This window comes from Eucyclogobius newberryi, unplaced genomic scaffold, assembly GCF_026437365.1.
Source record: "Eucyclogobius newberryi isolate DKJ021-1_F unplaced genomic scaffold, fEucNew1.0.hap1 SCAF_10, whole genome shotgun sequence".
In the NCBI taxonomy this organism is placed as follows: Eukaryota; Metazoa; Chordata; class Actinopteri; order Gobiiformes; family Gobiidae; genus Eucyclogobius; species Eucyclogobius newberryi.
Genome location: NW_027315724.1, coordinates 8,180,462 through 8,205,052, shown reverse-complemented (window position 1 = coordinate 8,205,052; position 24,591 = coordinate 8,180,462). Strand labels below are relative to the sequence as shown.

Genomic DNA, 24,591 nt, shown 5'->3' with positions numbered 1-24,591 from the left:
GTGGGTGTGCAGTATCAGCATGTGAGTGGGAGGAATATACAGAGGTTTTCTGTCAGGCTCAGGACAAACGGAAAAGGCTTCAAAATTATCTGATTGGGTCTTGTTAGCCTAAGCTGCTGATTTTGAGATAAAAGTTCCATTTACTAGAGTAGTCATAATTTGGGAGCTTTTAATTAGCAAATAGCAAAGGCTACCAGGGTTCCAAAACGGCCTGGAATATCTAATAAACGATTTGTATTTTTTCAAGACATGGAACGCATATGGAAAATGAGAGAAAAGGCCACATGTCCTCTCTTTTGTCAAATGTAGGTGAAGAAAATGTGGAAGTAGTTTTAGATTTTTAAGTAGCTGTACCCAGTTTTCTTCTTCAGGCGCGTCCTTCTGTATCTCATCATAGATTTGTCTAAAAACAGTGTTCAGAGTACAATTGAGTCTTTTGTCTACATTGGAACACTACTGGACCAATGATGTGTGTGCCAGGAAGTGTTCTGTTAGCATGCTAGTTGTTGTTAGCTTTACTATAAGACAAAACTGCTCTGGTAAATAAAGATGGAGAAAGTGAGGAATATCTTTGGGGCTCTTCTAAATAAACTAGTTGTGTTTCCCCCTGTTTTTTAAACAGTAAATATCAAGTAAAAAGCCAACGTTCTTGGTTGTCAAGACCATTTTGTTCTGTCTTGGTGCAAAATCTCAGTGAGCATGACAGTCAATCATCTTTTTCATAGTAACTCAGATGGATATATGGTGCCTGGAAAAAAAAATAAGGCCTCTAAAGTTCAGTCACAATTGCTCTGAAGTCTTTTAAGCTATAAAAAAACTAAATGTACATGTGAACCTATGCCTATGTACATGTGATATGATTAATATAATAATAGCCAATGATTTGTGCCCACATCAGCCTAGACTCAAGCCACGTTTCCACTGACCCTGTTTTAGAATATTTTAACATGGTTCTTCTAATGGCAGAGTATATGGATAAAGCATAAGGCGCTGGTACAGCTGGCAGCCCGGTGTAAACGCTCTCTCTTCTTTCTCACACTTATTGTGCTTTATCTCCTATATTTTGTAAATATAGTTAGTATATTTTTTCTATTTTACTGTACGATAGGGACACGCGCTGGAATAGTTTTTAATTCAACTGTTTTTGACCTTTTTCGGCTGGATTTGAGCGTTTTTCGTTGCGTTCGTTGTGTTGTTGTGACGTGAGCTAGCTCCGAGCGAGCCCACCAGTGGTTGGTTAAAAACTTGACTATTCGACCCTGATTGTCCCATTAAAACATGACCTTCCTGAAACCTGTCCAAGATCTCTTCCACATTGCTTTCTAATGGATTTGCTTTGTTTCTATTGGACACCTGAGACTTGGCTAGTCTTTAATTCTCCAGTCTGCTCCTCGTGAAAATCTAATCTTTTTCTATCCCCCCCTCACTGCCCCGACAGCCCCATAAATGTGTCGAGCTCAGGGCGAGTAGCTGCATTCCGATCACTCAATGCCGGCGTTCGCTGCACACTGGAAAGCGGACCGTAACTGCCAGGCGACTCAAGCAGATATGATTTCACTCGTATCTGATAACAGCGCGTTTGTCTTTCGCTGTAACCCGAGCGGACTTGTTCCTGCGTCCTTGGGGGGGGGATCAGGGGACTGCAAAAGGACGAGCATGCCAGGTATAGTCTGGGGAGGAGTTTCTTTTTTTTTCTTCTTTTTTTTTAACTGTTTTATTTTCAAACGTTGGTCATAGCCACAACTGACCATGTGAACCATTGCACAGTATGTCTGTGTTCTGTTTTAGGGATTAAATTCCTCATGTCTTATAGTGGGAGATCCAGAAATGTGAAATATGATTAAAAAAAAATTGCAGTGGCTTTAGAACTCAGCACTACTTCCTGTCTTTTTCAACCTATATTTTTCTATTTTTCTTCACCAACTGCCAATTAACTGATACAATTATACATGTTAAGCGACAACCACCACATAAATACAAAATTAAAAATATATGAGAACTTGTCATCAACTTTTTAAACCAAGACCAAACACAACGTATCTATCATAAAATAATGCAGGACTAAAGAAAGTGTAAGACTTTCAGACGTTTTGACTAACCTCTGTCTGGAGTAAATCTAAATTTGGATTCCAACAGCCACAACAACAAGCACATCGTACATAATAAAGACAAAGACTGTTTTCACCAGTCCGACCATCGCAGGCCGGATCTCATGTTGAGGAGAGATAAAGAGGCGGGGCCAAGGTAACGTGGATGCAGGAGAATCAATAAGGCATCCAAGTGTGTCCTAGGCGGAATTTTCTCCTTCCCCCCTCCCATAATGCAATGCTCCACGGCCTTTCAATCACCCGTACAGATGACACAAGGAACGAGCACAAAGAATCCAATCATAGTTGTTCGTTTTCAGCAAACTTTAGCGCCTTTTCCGCAGGTGTGAGGTGTGAATGGACCCGAGCTGTGACGGACTGAATAACGATGGGTTTTTGAAGAATGTTTCGCTTCAGGTGTAGGATATGGAATGAGTTTTTCAGTGGACTTTGAACAAGGACTGTATGATAAAGGTTAAAGATATTTTACACTCGTTCCATTGACAATCTTATTTCAAGATGGTCAAAATATACCCAACAATAATACAAATACTACTTACTTCAAACACTTATTTAAGATGGCCCTCTCCTCCCTTCTCTCCTCTCATTTATTTCCATTGATCTCTCCTCTTCTCTTCTCACCCGCTCCTTTTCTCCCCTTTCTTTCTCTTTCTCTCCTCTTCTGCTGCTCCTTCTCTGACAGCTACTACTTCTTAGACTTAACTTGTGATTCTCGTTTTCTCCTTTATAAACTTGCCACTTTCCTTTCCATCGCGTTCACTTTTGGGTTCCCTTCCGGGCTAGTGTCACTCCCGATGCTGCGGCCCTCTCCCTACTTTTTCACCCCCGTCGGGGCAGCCTTGACTGGGCGCCTTGTTTTCTGGATTTGTTGTGCTCCTCGGCGTTCTCAAGGGGCCCCTTCAGCTCGTCTGTCGTCGTTGAGTGTCCCAGGCCCCCCGTCCGTGCCGGTGCCACAAAGCCGCTGTCAGCTCGCAGGCCACATGTGTCAAGCTTAAGCCTTAATTTAAGACTGTGGGGCAAGGGAAGGGTGGGATCGGAGTGGGCACCGTGAAAGAGCGAGCCATTGAAGGGCCGGAAAGACCTGAGACGCTAAATGGGAGTTTGGTTTGGAGAGCCCGGCATGCAGATGAAGGAGTGAAATAAAGTGTGTTTTTGTAAGAGAACACATATATTTTTCCATAATATTTTGAATACTAGAGGTGAAGGAAACATATACAATGTGGTTTTGAATTTACTTTATGTTTTAGCTGGCTAATAGAGCTCAACAGTGACCCAAAAAAGCACAGCAAGATTTATCATGTTATCTTAAATCTGGTTTTGAAACTAGAATAGGGCTTTACTAATCGTGACTAGCCAACAATAATGACATTTTAATGATGACAAAATCTTAATTGTGTTTAGAGAATTGTAATAAATATCTGGACTATACAGGCTCAAAACGCTAAAGACAGTGGGAAAACGTTAAAACTAAATACAGCTTTTCTCAGTTTAATTAATTTTACACTTTGTACGTTAATATTCTCTTGATAGAAGCCTTCAGTCACCTTTATTTGGTTAAAAATGTGTTTGACATGTCGACAACCAAAACATTTGTTTTCTAGGATCACAAACAGCGTCACGCATTTTGATCAAATTGTGGTATTCAATGCACCATAACTGACAAACAATACTGACAATAAGTTGCTGAAATAATATTACTAAGATCAATGTAAATCAATCCTGTAAGACCTTCAACTTTACTTAGGAAAAAAGTAGACAAAGCAATCCCATCCTTTCTCTTTCCCTTCTCTTTTGGCTGTTCGCTGACCCTCTCAGGACAGCTCAAATCACACACCAGCCTGGCTCAGTTAGACGCAGACATCAACCATCTTGCTCAGTACGCCCACCCCCATCTCTGTGACCCATTTCCTGACAGCGAACCATCACTATCTGCCCCTCTCCAGCCCCATAAACTCAACAACCATCAAACTTGACCTTCCGACATCCTCCATTTTTTAAGGCAACTGGCGATGACACGTTTAACCGCTCATCTGTTTGACCATCGAGAAGCCACGGAAGATGGCGTCCAGCGGAACAATGGCTCTTTTACTGGTCGATATCGCGCCAGAAGAGTCAGAAGTGGTTGAGTGACTGTTAACCCACAAAGCTCCCTCTTTTTGGACAAGAAATATGTGTTAAACTGGTCGTCGGCTGGAGGGGGGACAGTGGACTCGCGCCAGCTTCTACACCGGACAAGAGCTCCACTGTTCAGCCTCTCTGGCGGCTTAACGACCCAGACGCGTTAAACAAAAATACAAGGCCAATAAAAACACTACAGCTGGACAATGTTCCGTTTGCTGTGCCAAAGTTCGATCGGTTTCTCGACGGCGTTCTGAAAAGTTTTGCCATTCATTCTGCCCGGTTCTGTTTTCTCTTTATGAGTCCGTGATGACTCATTCAGACGTGCAAGTGCCAGTGCTGTGGGTTTATTGTCCTTTAAACACAGTTGGCTATTAGATTTAGCTTTGTGTAGGGATGTTAAGGAAGAGGGCTTTAAACTGTGAGGTCTAGTATGGAAGAGCGAAGATCTGTCTATTTTAGAACTCATTGCAAGTGTGTATTTGGTGACTTATTTGTTTATCCTCGTAACCTTTGAGTTTTTTCTGTCAACCATCAGCTTTGAAAGAATCTATTACTGTCTATCAGTCAATAGCAAACTGTCCTCGGGCAGTGGATGTTTATATTCGTCGGTAACAGTGTGTCGTTGTGTTGGCAGCGCGGGTGGTGAATGAGTCGAAGGAGGCTATAAATAGTGCCGTGGCTAACCAGGTGGGCACGGGCGAGGGCGGTTGTCAGAAGCCCCCGGGCCCCGTGCGTGAGGAAAGGGGGGTCGGCAGAGATAAAAGTGCTAATTGGCCGACAGCAATGAGAGGGTAAACAAAGAGCTGCCTTGATCAGTGACTGTGGAGGCGCAGGAGTTGGAGAGTAAAGAGCTGTTTAAAGGTGGTAGCTTGTGCTTATTATAAACTGCGGCATAGTGGAAAATAGTGCCTAATAAATGTTTGATGATTAAATGGGCCAACATTTAATCTGTTTTACCGATTTACTTTTAGATGGACTGGAAGTAACTGGCCCCATTCAGATACTAACACATGTTTACCAGTCCAGAACCTCTGGAATCAGTTGCTGAGTTTGTTTGACGAACCATTCATCTATTTTTGAACTTTGTCATGCCAAACTCGGCGGATTGCGCTCCGCCAAAGCAGCCCTTTTTAAACGCAATATTAGAAATGTTATCCTGCTCTGCCAATATGTCAATACTGCCACGCTAAATACGGTTTAGTATTGTTACCATCTTAGGAAAAAGCTAATGGGGGCAGTCTGGGTACATCATTTTATAAACCATAAAGTGACAAGAAAAAAAAGTTGGAAGAATGATTGGAAGAACATTTAAACCATCTAATCACATACTGTACAAGTGCAGGATGTATGCCAGAAGTGCCTCGAACTCAAGTCAGAATTGAGTGACTATTTTGATGACTTGAGACTTGAATTGATAAAATGGACAAATACTTGGGAGACTGGAGAATTGATTTGGACTTGGATGCCTCGGACTTGAAATTACTTGATGCTTCTCCTCAAAAAAAATGTGTTTAACCAATTTATCTGAACAATCGATAAAAATTACAAAAATCATGTATATATAGCAAAGATTTTTGTCATCTTCAGTGGTGGAAAGGACTTGAAATACAAAGTAGATAAATGAAGACTAGCAAATGCTACTGTTAAAAATGTATACAACATACTGTTAGAATACCAAGAACATGGTCACAAAGCTCTCTGTAACTTTGAAGTGAACCAGACTAAATTTAGCCCTATAGTTTTGGGTGAAAAAAAGTGTTAGCGCATTAGCATTTAGCGTCCGTCAGAAGGCCCCAGACTGCGTGGAGCCGGTGTCCTCGCTCGCCTCTGCATTAGCGCTTCATCCTATGGCCCATTACTTCCACTGTCTGTGCTGCTGGCCTTCATTTTCAAAGAGGCAGGGGTGCGCCGTAATAGTTTCCAGAGCCAGAAGTGCACTTGCAGTAGCAGTAGTCACCACCAAGTACAAAAACACAGGCCATTTTTTGGACCAAACTCCTGTTTTCAACTGCTAGATAAACTTTCCCCGCATTGGGCATTAAATGTGAATAGGAAAATCAGACTTCATGTGTCAATCTTTATCTCTATATATCTACACTAAATGAGTATTAAGCATGTACATAATTAGTTGTTTTTTCATCAAGGATTAGTTAATGCTCAGTTTTTTGTAATTGAATGCTTTTTACATATCACGTACCTTCTAATGTAGTACTTTTGTTTTAGTTCCCCTCTGTGTCTGGGCGCAAAAACCTCTGAATTGAAAAATCAGATTCCAGCGCTCGCCTTGAGTATAATGCCTTTTAACAGTTAGCATTTAGCTGCAATTTCAGCAATTTCACATTTCATTACTTCCCCAAAGCATAATAATAATACTTTTTTGTGGTTTACACTATTATCCTGTGCTTTCATGCCTGGGCTGGAACAAATCCTCACACCTAATTATGCTACGCTAGCTGCCAGATATGTTCTTACTCCACCTCCCTGGTGCCGACTTTATCCTTGTTTAACCAAAGTATCTCCCAGGGCACCGTAATTAAACGCTAATTTTTCCCATGTTTGTTTATTAATTTCCTTATGTATTTTGGAGTTAGCTAATTGCGCTGTTTGACTTTGCGGCTAACGGCCACTCCAGACCACACTGCAACCTACTGAGTGCTAATGCTAAAGCACGGCGGTACGTCTAACCCAAGCCCTGCAAACCACCTCTGGTTCCTCTGGGCTGGACGAGGCCTCTTGAGACGGTTAATGGCGATGTATTCAGGCTAGAACACAACCGCTAACTGCTAATGCTAGCTCCGTTCCATCCATTCTCTTTAAAGTCTCTAAATTATGGAGGTTGACAAAATAAAGCAGATATGAAATAAAGGTTGGAGTTGGCTTATAGCTGGAAGGTTTATGGTTCTAATCCCGCTCGAGCCAGTTCATACAGTTGCTGTGTCCTTGGCAAAGATAGTTCAGTTTATGCAAATCACCCATATACAACATGTGGTTTGTGAGAGAATAATTGTTGGTGGTTCGCGTGCCAAATTGATTAAAAGCAGTATTTTATTTGAGGCATTTGAAGTATTAATATTTGACTGACTTCAGAAACAGCTTCAGTTTGAATAAAGAGTCAGTTTATTCAGGCGTTTAAATGAAAATCAAGCGAAATGATGAGGGGTTTTATTGCCAGCAAAACAAGACTCTTCTTCCCTCCCACTGCCCCCGGTGTTCCTTCTCTCATAAGCTCTGCAGCTCTCCTCTGGCTCTCTGTTCATATTGTCATATATATGCGATATTAAAGCATCTCCTGTCTCTCCCTGTGGGCTGGGGTCTTGTCCCGGGGCTGGGTGTGGCTTTAATCCTCTCATTAGCTCCCCCAGTGCAGGGCGCAGGTGGCAGGGTGGCACTGGAGCCGCCCCCCCCTCCTTCATGGTGCACCACTGTCAGCCTGGGACACCCTCTCATTACAGGGAAGAGATGGATGTGTGTGTGTCCAGACTATTGCAGTATGTGTGTGTAAAGGGTTTGTCCCCCTTCTAGTACCAGGATGCTGAGGATGCGCTGTGATTGGCTGGTTCTGCTGTCACTCTCAGGTATAATATAATAGTCTAGGGCAGGTATTGTGATAGGGCTCTGCTTAATTTTTTTATGGACAAACTAGGGTTGAAAAACTTGATACTTATCAAACTTGAAGAGTCTCAATAGTGAAACATTAACATTTAAAACAAAAAGACATATTTTGACTTTGACTTTGAATTGGATTGAGATGACTTTTAGGATGGAAATCTAAGTCACATACCAATACCGATATCCCATATTTGGCTTGCTGCTGTTGTTGATAACCAATAATTAGATTTAAGTCTATTTTGAAGTTGAAGTAAAGCTCAAAAGTTTACTTTTTGCTACAAATTAAGAATAACAATAAAAACCTAAAACAGAATGTATTCATCTGGGATATCAAATTATTTGTCAACATACGCACAATATTTGCTCTTCTATTTCCATTTTTGCTCTTTAGAAATAAAAATGTGCCAAATATCAGCAGTTTGTTTCTGACATCTTCATCATCATCTTCAAACTTTTTTCTACCATGTTCCTGAATAGTTTTAGAACAATTTGTAGACTAGCAAATTGTTATATTGATTGATTGTGTGAGTGTGTATCCTCTGCATTTGCCAATCGGGTTAAACTTTGGCGTTGTGTCCTTGGGCATGACACTTTGCTTAGTTTGCCTAAAGTCAACCTACAGATCGATAATGAATTCAACTACTTCAATCGATTTCTGCACAAATCTAAGCAGAAGCATCAATTTGCAACCTGAACACATCAGCAGTTTAGTCGATGAATCGGTTGGTGGTCTTATGGTAGACCTAAAATTGTATTAGTGAGTATGCATGGAGTGAGTTAGATGAAGATTTGGGAGTGAATTACAAATCGTGACTCTGCCTTTTACATCTAAATCCACAGTTTTCCAGTACGTCTCCGTATAAACAGTGCAGTTGTGGTCTTGTGAGTCCAGTTTGCGTCCCAAAACCCGCTCAGATCATAGACATATTGAGACCTTTCGGACGCTTTTTCCAGTTGCACGACAAGCTCTCCTTTGTCAACTTAATCGAAGAATCCAAGAAATTCTGCAGTCGACTACAGCCCCTCACATCAACGAGATATTTTGGCAAAACCGACACTGCTGACTCATGAAACAGAAAGCAAAGTTCTCGGTAAACATGGTGGTGAGGAAAGCGAGATTGAACTGTCATTTGCACTCGGGGCTCTTGGCGTGACAAAACCCAGACGTTCGTCCCAGTTTGAGACCAAGTATTCGTCAGCGCAGACTAAAGCGCGTGGGCTGGCACCGGGGTTAAATATAGCCTATGTTTACCAAAGTTCCCAAGTTGTTCTTTCCATTTGCGCGACAGACCTGGTGCGTAAATACTCCAAGTCCAGATTCTATATCGGAGTTTTTCTTGGTGCGATTTGAGAAGGACAATGGGCCACACACAATGTAAAAGGTTTGGCCACGTAACACCAAAGAAATAACCTCAAATTGAATGTTTTTTAGGCACATTTTCAAGAATAATTCAATATGTTCATTAGAGTTCCTGAAGACGCCATATTGGCAGGTGAGAGATGGTGCTAATGAAGAGAAACAAGTCTGAAGTTTTGTTTTTGAAGTTGGTCTTTGTCATTAAATGAGGCCGTAAATAACAATCTATCTTAAAGAATGAATCAGATTAAACATTATTGTTAATTTAAAGAGTATAAACCCTGTAGATTGTGTCCTCAATCTGCAAAATCTGGACATCTGAATCATTTTACAAAAAAAAATATCCCAGAAGATGTTTTTGAGAAGTACACATAACGATTACTGATACTGACAGTTAAAATGATATAAAGTCTTCATAAAATAGTGAAAACATGTTGTGCTCTAACTAATGTGAATCCATCGTCAGATACTGGTTTGGTTTAGCTTCAGTTTGTGATTTTTTGTTTCTATAATCAACATTTCTAAGCATTCAATTATGCAAACGGTGTTTTTGAAAAGTATTCATCATCGGTTCTCTTCAAACTACTCTCTAATTAAAGATTTTGAATTGTTATCGGACAACAGTTAAATCAAAATCCTAGTTTATATGCATGTATAATGTAATCCATGCCTGCTCACGGCAACCTGGAGTTTTTTTTATTTTGTCTTTTGTCTGACAAACAAACATTTCAATGTAATATAACTCAAAACTCTTTCATAATTATACACTTCCAAATACATTTCTGCCATCAACAACAACACAACACATAACCACAATTTGTATAAAGATTTAAGGCACATTTCTTTAGACCGATGATGACATTTTCCGTGTCTGTTTGAGCGGATGAGACGTGTGTTTGACTCTTGGACCTCTGGGGGTGAGGGGAGCTCGGTTCTGGGGCGTCCCGCTGACAGCTGCTGCCTGTGGGGCATTTGCAGAGGGCACATGCCTCTCAGGACTCCGGGGCCACAACATTTGGCCCCTTCTATTTCTGCTCACCAACACTTAGTGACTCCTCAAAGAGCGAAGTCTGTGAACACGTTTTCAGAAAGTACTTATCTGGTCTTCATCTGGACCGAGGGTTTGGCAGAGGCACTGATGGCGCAGTGGTTTAGTGGTGCATAACGAGATGGTTCCAGGTTTAATGCCCATACTTGCTTGTTCTTCCTGTTCTCCAAGGTTTCCCGTACAATAAATATATAAAGTCCTTGGGCCAGGACAATATCAATAAATGAGAAGCAGAAGTTGGCGGGGCGGTGAATTGTGTTATATTGTACACTTAATCATCCCTCACACTTCAAATTCCAGCAATAAATTAGAAACATAATCACGTCTAATGTTTTAAATAATTAAAAAGCCCAATAAATCACCCAAACATTTTAAAACATTCCATATTTAGTACATTTTCTTCCCCCAAAAAAATCAAACCAGATAAATCTTACCTGTTATAGTATTTGAGATATATCTGTTGTATGAATATTAATACAAAACAAAACAATACATCTAAATTAGATATGTATATTTTGCAAAAGCTGGATAAAATAATACAAAAAAAAGCTATTCTATGAATTGGTAATCTTAAAATTATAGTTATACGAATTAAACTTAAATTCACATTTGATCAACACATTCAAAACAGGCAGTACTGCAACTCTTTACCAATGGATTTGATGTTTCATGTTGCTTCATGTCTTGGTAGAAAACTTAGGCAAGAGAAAAAGAGGTTAAGAATGTAAGCAATTCATGCTTTTTAAAAATAATCTTGACCTCTTTTATGAGCAAAAACAATGATTACCCTATGTTCATTTATTTTCGGCTGCACTTGACCCTTGTCTGCAGTCGTCCATACACGCCAGGTCTGAGGTCATCCCGGTTCCTCTTGGTTCCTCCTGGTTCCTCCTGGGTCCTCCTGGTTCCTCTTGGTTCCTCCAGGTTCCTCCTGGTTCCTCCTGGTACCTCCTTGGTCCTCCTTGGTCCTCCTGGTTCCTCCTGGTTCCTCCTGGTTCTTCTTGGTTCCTCCTGGTTCCTCCTGGTTCCTCCTGGGTCCTCCTGGGTCCTCCTGGGTCCTCCAGAGTTGTCCTTTCATCTCTTTCCTCTCTTCACGTCTGCTCAGCGTCTCCTCAAAGCCGTGTCACATGCAATTTACGTCGCTGCCTAAAGTTTACTCAAACATCCTGGACATTCTCAGTGCGCGGCCCGTACGTCGACGCCTGGCACGGTCCCTCGAGGTGCCGAGGAAGTCCTGGTCTTCATCAAGGCGGCCCCACGTCCAAACCGGGTCCCTCGTCACATATCGGACTCTGGGATTGATCGGACGGCTGATGAGGCGGGATATAGTTTAGTTCACACTATCATCTAGGTCTGAATGATGAAGTGAAATTATATAAATATTTGAAAGGCCTCGATTGTGTCTGTTGAAGAACGATGTGATGTGAAGTAATCTCCACACAGAAAAGCCACACACTGTCTGGAAGTCAAACCAAAGACCTTGTTGTATTGACAGAAGGGCTTCGACTGACAATCATTTTGCTTTTGGATTATAGCGATTTTTCTTTGATTAATTGATTAGAAATGTGATGAAAATATTTTACTAAATTTGACTCAGATGAAGCTGAAGTGAAGCGTTTGAAGATCCTGAAGTTTTCTTCAAATACGCTAAATATACACATTTTCCAAATCATTCTCATGGAATTATGGCTCAATTTCTGTCATAGAAGGCATGTTTTAGAACCTGTGTATAGACAAGTTAACAATTTTTCAATTACTAAATTAGTTTACGATTATTTTAATAATCAATTTGCGATTAATTGATTATATTGTTGCTGCCCTTGTTGAGAGCACTAAATACTTTGGCACACACTTGGATAACATTTTATAATAGCTACACTTTTACAGCATGGAATAGACTTCATTCATAAAGGATGATTTAGATTTAATAACAACTTAATTAATACATTACCTCCTAAACTTAAGCCCTTAATTAAGTATTTGTTCATGCTTTATTCACACAGCACACACTCGTACAGTGTAAGCAGTGGCCATCGCTCTGTGAGCTCACAGAGTGACTTCGGGAATCATTCTTAAATCATTGTCTTCGAATTTGCATGGTGTAAGACCACCTTAAGATATCTATTATAAAGTTAGGTAAAATTGGCAACTGTCCAGCGTGTCCTTCGCCTAAGGCCCAAAGTCACTGGGATTGGCTCCAGTCACCCGCGACCCCTAACAGGAACAAACGGTAGACAATGAATGAAAGTAGTGTTCATTTATGGGGGGGTTAAAACTATTATGGATTTAGTCGTTGTTGTTGTTGTGTTGCTTTCAATGGTGGTTGGCAGCCAACTGAAAAGGTACATTTACCACCACCGAAACACCACATAGTGTCCCTACTGTGAATGGACTTTGAAATGAAACGCTAATTCCCTTATCTGTCAGAAAACTACAACACATTGCAATGTTTTTCCAGAACGGTGGAAAAAGCAGCGACACAAGTGTTTCTGCAGCTGATGGACGACTACTGTACGTGTGGACAGGAGGATCACACCCCAAACAAGCTGCTGCTGACCCTGAACCAGCAGTCAAACACACACTGAGGGTAGGGCACCTGGGCTAAAAACAATAGGCTGTGTGCGGAACATTGTGGGGACGCCTGCTGCATTCCACCGCCTGTGTGTTCCTGCCAAGACCAGAAATAATAGTTTGGATTTTAAGAATGCAACATGTCAAGCATTTGTTTTAGTCACAGGTTCTAAACTTCTAAATTTGGTGTTACTCAGAAACAGTGTCAAATCATACAATTATTTGTCATAAATCCCAAATCTTAAATTTAGAGATATGCATTTGAAACTTCTGCAGTTTTTACATAAAGACATTTATTTATTTAATTTATTTGATTAATAAATAATTAATAAAGGCAATTTCTGTATAAAAATTGGAATATAAATCTGAAAAATGTCCACTATATATATATATATATATATATATATATATATATATATATATAATAATTATTGTTATTATTTTTTTTTACCTGCTTAATTTTTTAGAGAATTAAAGAGAAATGCACATTTGGCCTCATTTTCTCTAGTTAAACCTTTACTCAATCAGGCTTGGAAGTAGATGCATTTAGAGGAATTGGGCTTTGAAGTTACAATGTCTCAGAGAAATGTATGGACGTGCATGATTTAATAAAACATTTTTAGATGCAGATTTAGTTGTTTCCAGGAGAAAGTTTGTCTCGCTTTAACATTTTTAAATCCCCATTGGTTCAACATTGTACTGTAACTTCTGTGATGTTAGATGACACAATCACATAAATAAATGACATAAATATTCTAAGCCAAAAAAACATCCCAGTCCAGTATTTGCTCCACAGCCGCTGCACCGTTCAAACACGCGGCAGGTCGGGCCTTGCACTCCAGTCAACACGGATCACATTTCATTCTTCAAACATTTACATTTTGTTTGCATCTGCCATTCTTCCACAAAGCCTTCATTGTACAAAGACACCATATGTTTTCTTTCTCTTTTGAGATTCCCTCTCTGTGCTACATGACGGACAGATTTCAGCGCGTGTACCTACACAAATCACCACTATTCTTCCAACAAAAAACTTCTGCTATAAGATGAAACACACTTGATTGTACGCTGTGCTAAACTAATATTGCACATGCTGGTTTTGTGTTTTCCTTGCTACCGGCATGGTCTGGATCCTGCTTGTTCTACATGATGTTTTTTTAGGCCCAGGTTTGCGAGTGGCCAAGTAACACACAAAGTAACACACGGGTGGCTTCAAATGGCAGTTAGAGAAGCAGAAATATGGAACCAGACATACATTCCCAGGATATTTTGCCAGGAAAATGTCGAGGAGCATGTGTATGTTTACAGGAGAGGGCTGCGGGGTCGAAGTGAGCAGAGTTTGGCAGGAGAAGCACAGTTTCAGATGTGACCGGGATGCTTGTTTAGTACTGCGAAATGACTATGACAGCAGTCGTGTAGCGGTTTAAAGGAGACATACTGTGCAAAATTGATCAGTAAACCCTGTTCTAAGCTCAGAATGTTGTGAAAAGCGTATATAAACTTATTGCAGTGAATGATTAGGATGCTCAGACTGCATTAGTTAAGTTAGGAATAACTTCATTGGACCACTGTAAACTGTTTAAGAAGGTAAAACTCAAGTAGAGCAAGTGTTCTCATTGTTTCTCCTTCTCATTGCCCACTATTCTCCTGCATTCAAGAATATCACAGTTTTTTCCAGATACCACCAGATATGCCCCAGACACAACCCAGAAACACCCATGCCCCAGTTATACCCTAGAAATGCTTCAGCAAAGCAACACGTGTTTTGGTAAGGAAACAATTACAAAATTTTGGGCTGAAATCATTTAAATGACTCTGCGTGAAGGTGTGTCTACTTTACAAATTCAGTGGAGCATTTCCTGTATTACCACTTAATGACATCACAAGGCGGAACAGAGTGTTTTTAGTTTGAAAGAAGAAAAAATCTTAATTATTCACAATGAAGCAAAAACACAACTCCAGGGATGTTTTTGTTGATGAAACACATTTTTTCATAGATCAACATTTGCATAATATAGGCCCTTTAAATGTCTGTCTAAAACACAGAAATGCAGCTTCCAAGAACAATATCCTTCTTTCTTATAATCACACATCTAAATTGCATCTGACCTGCTTTCCCCCAAACTCATCCATCTTTATAACATTTCCTCTGTTGTATGTTAACTGCTGCTATGTTTGTTGTAGCTCCATCATATCCAAAGCCGGTCAGGGGCCACTTGTTTCTGCTTCGGGCCCCGTGGGGTTGGCCGGCGTTGACGTGCAGGTTTTGCCTCTCTGCTGCTCTGCCTCTGACCTCCCCTCTCCTCCTCCTGCGTCGTTCTCTCATCGCACCACTTAGACCGGACCCCCGCCCCGACAGCTGCCCTTTCGTCAAACGTGGCCCCTCGCGTCCAAAGGAGAACGCGCTGACAACGTTGAGGATGGATGAGGTAAGCTGCCAACGCTCAGGACACCGCCATCTCCGAGGAGCGCGGGACTTTGTCAGATGGAAGTTAAAGTGTAGGGTTAAAATATGACCTAAAAATATCATAATTAACAAATAGTTTAATTACCCTAACGTCTCATTTAAGTGATCACGAAGCCTGAATCATTCGTCATGAACTTAAGCCTTTGTTCATGGAATGTCATTTTTCTGGTGAAGGGTCCGTCATGCTTGTCCCAATGGAGATGTTCCAATATGGTGTTAATCTTGTCTATATCCATGGAGACAAGCTAGTGATGCCATCAGGTTAAACGTTTATACCTCACTTGTAAATCTTAACATAAAAGTATACGTACTACTCTTGTAAAAGATGTTTCCAATCAAGTCCAAAATATAACTGTTACTTAATAAAATGACCATTTTGAGAACTAAATATCCTTGTGTCTCCGTGGGCTCTTATTCTGTATAAAATAAGCTGATTTAAATCTCTACAAACATGTTAGGGTTAGGGTTAACCCTAACCCAATCTTCTTTATCACTTTACATGTTATGCTCCCATACATTCCTTAACTTAACCGTCACATGGTTATGAAATATCGTGATGGAATCTAAAACCATTCATCACTTCGCATATTTTCTTCAGTGACACTTTAAATCTGGTGTTCATATTTACCGATACTATTTTATTCCTTGTATGATTCAGCACAAAGTCTGACACACTTGAAACTGAGTCATTTCACATTACTGTGATTCATTGGGTTTGGAAAGTCCCTGAGTGTTTGGACATCCCTGTTATCTCTTCTCATTGCTCTTATCAGCTCCGAGTGTTGACCTTGTGGGACCGGCTGTGGTGGCCCGGCCCTCTGCGTCCTTTGTTAACAGTTCTTCGTCGTCCTTTTACTGACGAGCTGCCATTGATTGGACTAGTTTGGGCAGAGGTTAAGTGTATTCATCGTACGGCACCGGCCTGACTCATGCACAGGGGCGTGTCCGTTCTATTCTGACTGGACTGGACCAGGGCTACAGGTGTTTTACCCTGCGGAGAGGCAAAGCACAGGTTGAACCGGCGACCTAGTGGTTGTTGGCAAAACTGACTATCATTACATTACATTTGAAAAAAAATTAAGGATATAATTGCCAAAACTTGACTTCTTGAAATGTACTTGAAAATGTATTGTTTTAAATATAAAAAAGCAGTTCTGTAAAGTATTAATTGATTAACTTATTAAAGGGCCTATGTTGCACCAATGTTTGATCTACTGTATCTTTTTTTCTTATTGTTTCTTTATCAAAAACATAACTGGAGTTGTGTGTTGTTTCATTCACACGTTTAACGCACAAATCCTCCATATTCAGTGTTCTTCTCTCAAGCTGAATGTATTGCATAACTTGGAAGACTTTCTGTGGCAAAAGCATTTATCATACCTCTGAGTGTGCCGCCATGGCAACAGTCACAGTCATATGATTGTTATAGATATAAAGCACCTTCATAAAAACACAAGGGGTTTGACATTTTTAGTGCACATAATGCATAATGTATTTATCATAATTTATTCCTAAAAAACGCTTCCAGTTTAGTTTAAACTTCAGATGAGAAGAATCTTTTTCTGAGGTGATTCCTACATTTCACCTGCTTTTCCTCATGTCAGTGTCTTTAATGCTCTGTTGCTCTCAGTTCTTTTCATGAAAAAAGACTCCTTCAGAAGTCAGAATACAGACATTTACTTAATTTGAAAGGGCCTCAAGAAGCATTTTACTGCTGTACTTCTCAGCAGTCGTACTTTGACAACACAGTGCTGTAAAGCGAGATCGTGGCTTTGGACTCATCAAAGACATAACTACACTGCATATTTTGCGTATGTGGTTCATGATAAAAGGACAGCAGTAAGAAAGAGAATACAGGCTCAAACACGAGGACCAGGGAGCGCTGCTCCTCTGCTGCAAAAGTGCACAACGCTCCATGTTAACCCTCCGTTCAGTTCCAACAAGCACACAAACCATGGAAAGGACCCAAAGCCGCGGTGGGCACAGAGGGAGAGGCTGAATGAACGTGTCACTACAGAAGCAGATGTCAATCATCTGCTCTGAGCTGCAGGCGCGAGAGTGCCGCAGTTATGATGTGTCAGTATGCACAGCTACGTCCAAGTTTTTGAGCGCTTGCCACTCAAGAATACTCTGCATGTCCACTGTGCCTAGGTTTATGGACCCCTGTTTTAGATTATTGGAAGTAACTGGTCCACTTCTGCCCAAAACACATCTAACAATTCCAGATTTGCCAATATGAACATGATACACCTTATTTTAAAACTCAGAACTATTACTATTGTCTTTGAATATCATGCTAAATATGCATAGTTAGCATCTTTAGCTAAAGCTAATGTAGGTAGCCTGGGTCAAAGTTCAGGGGTTACAGTGCACAGCAGTAGAATCAAACTGACATCACTTAAGTTTGGATGTTATAAAAGTGTATTTACATCATATATAAAGTTATACCTTTACCAACAAAATTAACATTGGCCGATTATTGTATCTGGTATTTCCCTGGCAAGTTCCTGAAACATCTGCTCCAACAATCCACATCGGCCAGGCTCAAGAGAGTAGAGACTCGGTTGGTCTAAGCCACCTTCTGTCACTCACTTATGACCAGGAGGATTCCAGTAATGAGACAAAAGCTACCATGAGTCCAAGGCCTTTATAGAATGACTCTCCACTGCTGACATGTCCACCTGTCCTCCTCCGCTCCCAACGTCAACTGTCCATCCAGCAACTAACGTAGATTTATGAGCAGTAAATCTCACCTAACAAGCCTTAAGACACAGACTCAAACCAGCTGAAGTCAGGCTAACGCTAAACAAAAGTAGTAGCTAATGGTTTTAAAATGCTGGAGTTCTGGAATCTCCCGGCGCTCTGCTCATCTGGTCCAGCTGTCTTTTTTTTTCTACACGTCAGATCTGCGCGGCCTGGTGTGCCATGAAGAGATCCGAATGGTATGCGGGAGGTTTGGGAAGAGGGTTAGGAGAGTTAGCCATCTGTTAGCCGTAAATGCTAACAATGGAAGAGCGGTGGCGGCAAACAAACCAGACACAGGAAAGTAACCTACATTTTACAAAATATACAAAATTGAAAGATGTGAAACGCATTATGTAACTTTTCAAGGTTCCGCTACCTCCTTGGCTCCATGGAGATGTTATTGCTCCACCAGGAATGTTCAAAAGTATGGCATTAAAGTTATTTCCCTTTATCAGGAGGTCCCGCCTAGTGGGCAGGGCTTACGCAAAGTAGGATATAAAACCATCGAGTTCCCAGACTCGATCCGCAGATTGAGAATGACTCTTGGATGACAAAACATGTTCTAAAGTTATGTTAGTTATCCAAGTAAATATAAAACAAAAACAAAACTAAAGGAATAATAATTAAATGTATTCTGTTGGAATACATATTATTATTGTCAATAATAATTTATTTTATTTGTAATATTATTTGTTTTATTATTAGTTTTTTTACAAAGACAAATCATACATTTAATTAACAATTAGGTTCACTGACTTTCCAGTTCTTAACGTTAATGTCATCGCAGCACAGTGTCTTTCTGCCGGATCATACTCACAGCCCCAACTATAGAGAGCAGCAGATCGCGAGAGCAGCAGATCACGAGAGAGAGCAGCAGATCACGAGAGAGAGCAGCAGATCACGAGAGAGAGCAGCAGATCACGAGAGAGAGCAGCAGATCACGAGAGAGAGCAGCAGATCACGAGAGAGAGCAGCAGATCACGAGAGAGAGCAGCAGATCACGAGAGAGAGCAGCAGATCACGAGAGAGAGCAGCAGATCACGAGAGAGAGCAGCAGATCACGAGAGAGAGCAGCAGACGTTTTATTTGATACCACAGCGATCATTTTCAGTCTGAGTATCTCACCTTGGGTCCCTCTTTGATTCGCTTTCATATAAACACTTCAGACACAGACACTCACACACCGCTGCAGTCTTATGAAGCCTTGTATGGCCATGTGTGTGACTGATGTGCATGTCACTACACTTTTAGATTATTCGGCCCGCAGTGTAAACCATTTCAGGTTTAGAGTAATGCCTCAGGCCCCTGATGCTGGATGCCTGGGAGGCCGCTCCGGAGGGCACTGGCTCACACGGCTCTTTAAAGGACAGCAGCTGAGGATTCGCAGTCCAAATACACAAGGTTGAACAAACACAAGCCAAAACAGGGACGCAAGCGAGGATAAAGAATGGCACTGTGAAATATATGACTCTGTTTTGGAGCATTCAGTTTCAAGAGGAAATTGTGTTGAAAATAATGCATGTATATACTGAAAGGACATTGTTACTGTTTCTCAAAATCTCAAAACTCAGAGTGTGCTGAACAACTATAAGCTGTTTCGAATTGCTATGGTGACGATGTTAACTTTTCATCACTTTGAAACGCAAGGATAGGCTGAACTCGGAAAGAGCTGAACTATAAGCTGTTTTGAATTTCTACAGTGATAGTGGTAACTTTTAGTCACTCGGAAAGCTAAGAATAAGCTGAGTTACAGGAGATAGCCAGGGGAAGTATACTGACAAACTTAATTTAATCATTTAATCATTTTGATGTAACATGATAGATTTCACCACATTTGTCAACATTACTGATGTAACAACTTGTAACATTTTGAAGTCACATGACGTTGCCTTAGTTTGTCAACATTACTGATACTGTAATATTTGCCACTCATTTTTTGTATTGTATGTATTTTGTTTGTCAAATGTGTAATTTTGTTATAAGCTAACAAGCAAGGTGATGTTTGTGTTTTCACAATTTCAATTCACAATTTGACATTAAAAGCAATGGGGAATTTACACAAAGAACTTAGAGGGCTAAAAAAGCTAACTCAATTAGGCACCTGTTCCTAGTTTACACAGATTTTGAAAAATCTGTTTAAATTGAGTTAGGGCAGTTCCCCAGTCCCACAGAGCTTTCCACATAATGTTTTTGGTCAAGAAAGAAGTTGTCAAATTGTTCATGCAAAGTTCCTGAAGACAAAGCCACTTGTTGAAAAAAGGTACAGAGGAAACCCACCCAGACACACACAGAACATGCAGAAAGCTCGAAGTCTGGTAATCAAAACTGTGAAGCGAGATTATTACCTTAACTACTATGCCACCTCTCCACTCAAGCAAGCAGTGCTGACACAATAAACCTGTTTCCTCAGATGCACACACACACACACACACACACACACACACAGACAGACACACAGACACACAGACACACAGACACACAGACACACACACACACACACACACACACAGATACACGCACACACACAGATACACACACACACACACACACATACACACACACACACACACACACACACACGTGTGTATTTCCAGCAGATGAGTCAACATTTTTAAAAGATTGAATTAAAGGCAAGTGAGTGTGACCAACGGCCCATCCACAGCTCCACGGACCATTTAGCTCAGCATCAACACAGGATGGGCCGGGACACTTGGGGGTGGAGCCGTCCCTGTGTCGATCATAAACTTGTGTTCTCTGACTCTACAATATGAGAAACAAAATGTAATGTTTCAGAACCATGTTGACTAACGCAAAAACAACACCTTATTGTATTAAGGTTAGTTTAAAGTATATTGAGTGACATAAGTCGGTCCTCATTTGTCCAGGAGCGTTCCATTGTTGAAAAAGATTCAGTTGTAGTCATCTGGACACTGTTTTTAGAGGAACAAATGTTTTAACTCTCATACAAGAGCGAAAGTCAGTTTACAATTGGATTTGATATCCCACTACAGGGCTGTTAGGATACAAAGAAGAGTACAGTGATCCCTCGCTATATCACGGTTCACTTTTCGCGGACTCGCTGCTTCGCGGATTTTCATCATGCATTGTGTTCTGCATTCTGATTGGCTAAACAGTCTCTCCGTGTCTTCTCTACCTGTGTGTCAATAACGTTATGGATTAATATGTACACATACGTAAAACCGCTTGCCAAATTGAAGTTTGCAAGGCCGGTGAGAACGGCGTGTGTGAGCTGCGGGAGAGAGCGGTGAGAGTACAGTACAAACGTTTATACAGTACTTTTATTTGTTAAACAAATGCTTGGGCCTGTAAGAAGGTTTTGTTCCTTGCTTTCAATGTTTTATGGAGTATTTCATTGTATAGTAACTAAAAAAATAAATGTTTCCACTTCGCGGATTTCGACTCCCGCGGGTTCTTCTTGGAACGTAACCCCCGCGATAAACGAGGGATCACTGTAGTCTCAAGTGAAAATGTAAACACCATTTATCAGGAGGTCCCGCCCAGTGGGCAGGGCCAACTCTGAGTTGGATAAATATCTGAGTTCACAGCTCGATCCGCAGCTTGAGAATGACTCTTGGATGAGAGTCAAAACATAAAAAAAAAGAAAAAAACAGTGTCCAGATGATACAACTGAATATTTTTATACAATGGACGTAAAAGAGGCTACATGTGGCTACATGATTACTCAAAATCTGATTATTATCTGATTTCTGGAGCGTTAAAATTATTTAAATGACAAATATTTTAAAATGCAATCTTATGTGATGTAATCAGAGGGACCATGACAGAAATAAATCTGATTGCTCTCATCAGATTTAGAAGTTTACATGTTATTTTAATCATCTTTTAACTAAAATAGAATTGAGGTTATATGTAACAAAATCCAATCCAAACCAAAACTAAACCAGGTCTAAAAGCTAGACTAATTTGAGAAGATTGTGGCTAAAATTTTACATTTATAATTATTTATTTTCATTTTAAGTTCTTAAAAGAAAGAATCCTGAAAATCGAAACATGTTTGCCAACTTTAACTGTACATAAGTTTATTCTCAGAGAAAATGTGCAATATACAGCACAAGAAACATAAAAAGTACAGCGTCTTCTCTTGTGAGTGTGACATTCCAACACAAATTGAAATACTCTTTGAAGTTTTTTTAATTACTGTGGCGACGGTGCTAACTTTTTGACACTCTGAAGCTGAGTCCGTGACACAGAAAGGTCTTTTCACAGCTGGGCAACAGAAGAAAGCCTGGATAAGTTTATTCACAAACGACCTGCTAAATTTTGATGTAACGTGACATAGTTCAACATTACTGATGCTGTGACACATTGTTTAAGTTGTATGTAGCTTGTTTGTAACGTGCGTTGTCAGTGTGTAAGTAATGTTTGTTTGTGTTACAATACAACAAAAACGTCAAAGGCAAAGGAAAATGTACAAAACCTCTTGACATTAGTGTAACGGTATGGTTGAAACCGAAATAGAATTGCAACATGGCATCACTCACATTTGTATTTATTTCAAATGGAAAGGATGCTTGAACATTATGGAGTATTAACCTCTATTGTTGTTTCACTGGACGAGACACTTCATACCGGACTATAAGTCACACCTTTTTTCATAGTTTTGGCCGGGGTGCGACTTATATTTATATTTATACTTATATACTCATATTCCGGAGCGACTTATATGTGATATTATTTGTTATTTTCACACTTGCAACTGCATTTCATACTCCAGTGCAACTTATATATGTTTTTTTCTTCTCTATTATGCATTTTTTGGCTGGTGCGACTTATACTCCGGTGCGACTTATAGTCCAGAAAATACGGTATACATTTACATAAACATGTTTTCCTCCTTCTGTCTGGAGAATCCCAGCGATACACGCCAACCACGGCGATTAACAAAGAGGCAAGATTAGGATGCACAGAAACAAGGCCTCGGAGCAAAAACACAAAAAAGGAACAAAGAATGATAAGGAAGAGCGTGCTGCCGCAGTCATAATTAATGAGGACTCAATCGAGACCTCATGTCCCAGTTCTGCTTGTACAGAGAAGAGAGAATTTTACAGGGATTTACAGATAACTTAAAATAAAAAAAAAATACTTGAAAAAAAGCCAATGATTAAAACACTGTGAAAAGAAAGAGAAAATCAAACAAAGCAGATGAGCGAACGTAATTGATATGCCAAACACATGACAAATAATAACCATTTTTCAGACACAGTTTCTTTAAATGGCCCATGGATGACATTTATTTTCCCATAAAATATTTAAAAATGTAAAATGACTACACCTTAATTAGCCTTAATAAAGCATGAACAAAGACATGACGAACAAACGGGTTACTAAAAATGACTTAAATAAGGGTTCTGTTCATGCTTTAATAAGGCAAGCGTAGTTAGAGTTACAAAACTTTGAGGATTAAACAAATATATCCATATTTGTCCTTTTATCTGTACTTTTACACTCAGATTTGTTGATAGTCCAAATGTTGACCCAGTTTTTGTTCCAAAATCTGCAAGTCACAAAACCCAGCACAGTTCTAACAAAGCTCTTGAGGTGCATATTTACAATGAACCGCATTAACATTCAAATATATTCCGTCCGCGGCTCCTTTTGGAATTACACAAGGTCATTTTTGTGTGCGTAAATTACCCTGTTTCAGCGGCAGGTAATTGAGAGCAGTGACGTGAGCAGCTTATAATGCTCGCCTGTGTGTCAGTGTCTATAGGAAAAGGCGTTGTTCCGAAGCGCTCACAAAGAGGAGATTATTCAAATGAAGGTTAGAATGGCGCGGCTTTCAGGTTAATCCTTTTGGCCTGTGCTGTGCCTGGAGTTGCCAACGTTTCTATAGATTCTCCGTTCGTCTGGTCAATGCTAATGCGCCACCCAGACATGTGAGGGCTATCGACTCTGCCGCAGGGCCACACGATTATGTCAATGCGGTGAATGAATAAGTGTGGAAGCAAGCATGAGGCACTGATCAAGAAAATGGGGTGTGTCTCAACAAATTAAAAAACAAGATACTTAAAGGTGATGTGCAAAAACAAAACTTCAGAAATTAATTTTAAACTCTTTGTGGCGGTCCAAAGTTGTTGCTGACTTAACTAATGCATCATATTTACCACAATGAGTTTATAAGCGTCACAACGTTTAGAGGCTAGCACAAGCGCGTTTTGCAGCCATGCTAATGCTAACAGCAACTAGAAAGCTAACGGCGCACTTCCAGCTTTTCAGAGAATTTAAAACACTAGATGCAGACAGCACACAGAAGTCACATTTTCACCCGCATATCTGATTTTACAACATAGCTGTACTGCAAAGGAGATTTAACATTACTTCTGAAAATACAGCCCTAAAATAATACCTACCGATAAAAAATACACATTACTTTCTGTCAGTTTGCATTCCGCCATTAAGCAGCGTGGAATGACACAATTTGGGTCAGAAAGGCTCAGAACGAGTCTGGTGGTGATTTAAGGACCACAGGAGCCATCTACCTTTGATGTCACAGAACTGTGACACGCTCAGAACAGGATTATTG

General features: G+C 40.3%; 1 protein-coding gene across 1 annotated transcript in view; it reads right to left on the bottom strand.

The window, feature by feature from the left end:
- The window catches only part of robo1 (roundabout, axon guidance receptor, homolog 1 (Drosophila)), a 429,020-nt gene that overhangs the window by 138,639 nt on the left and 265,790 nt on the right, over positions 1-24,591 (bottom strand). The gene's annotated exons all lie outside the window — the stretch shown is intronic.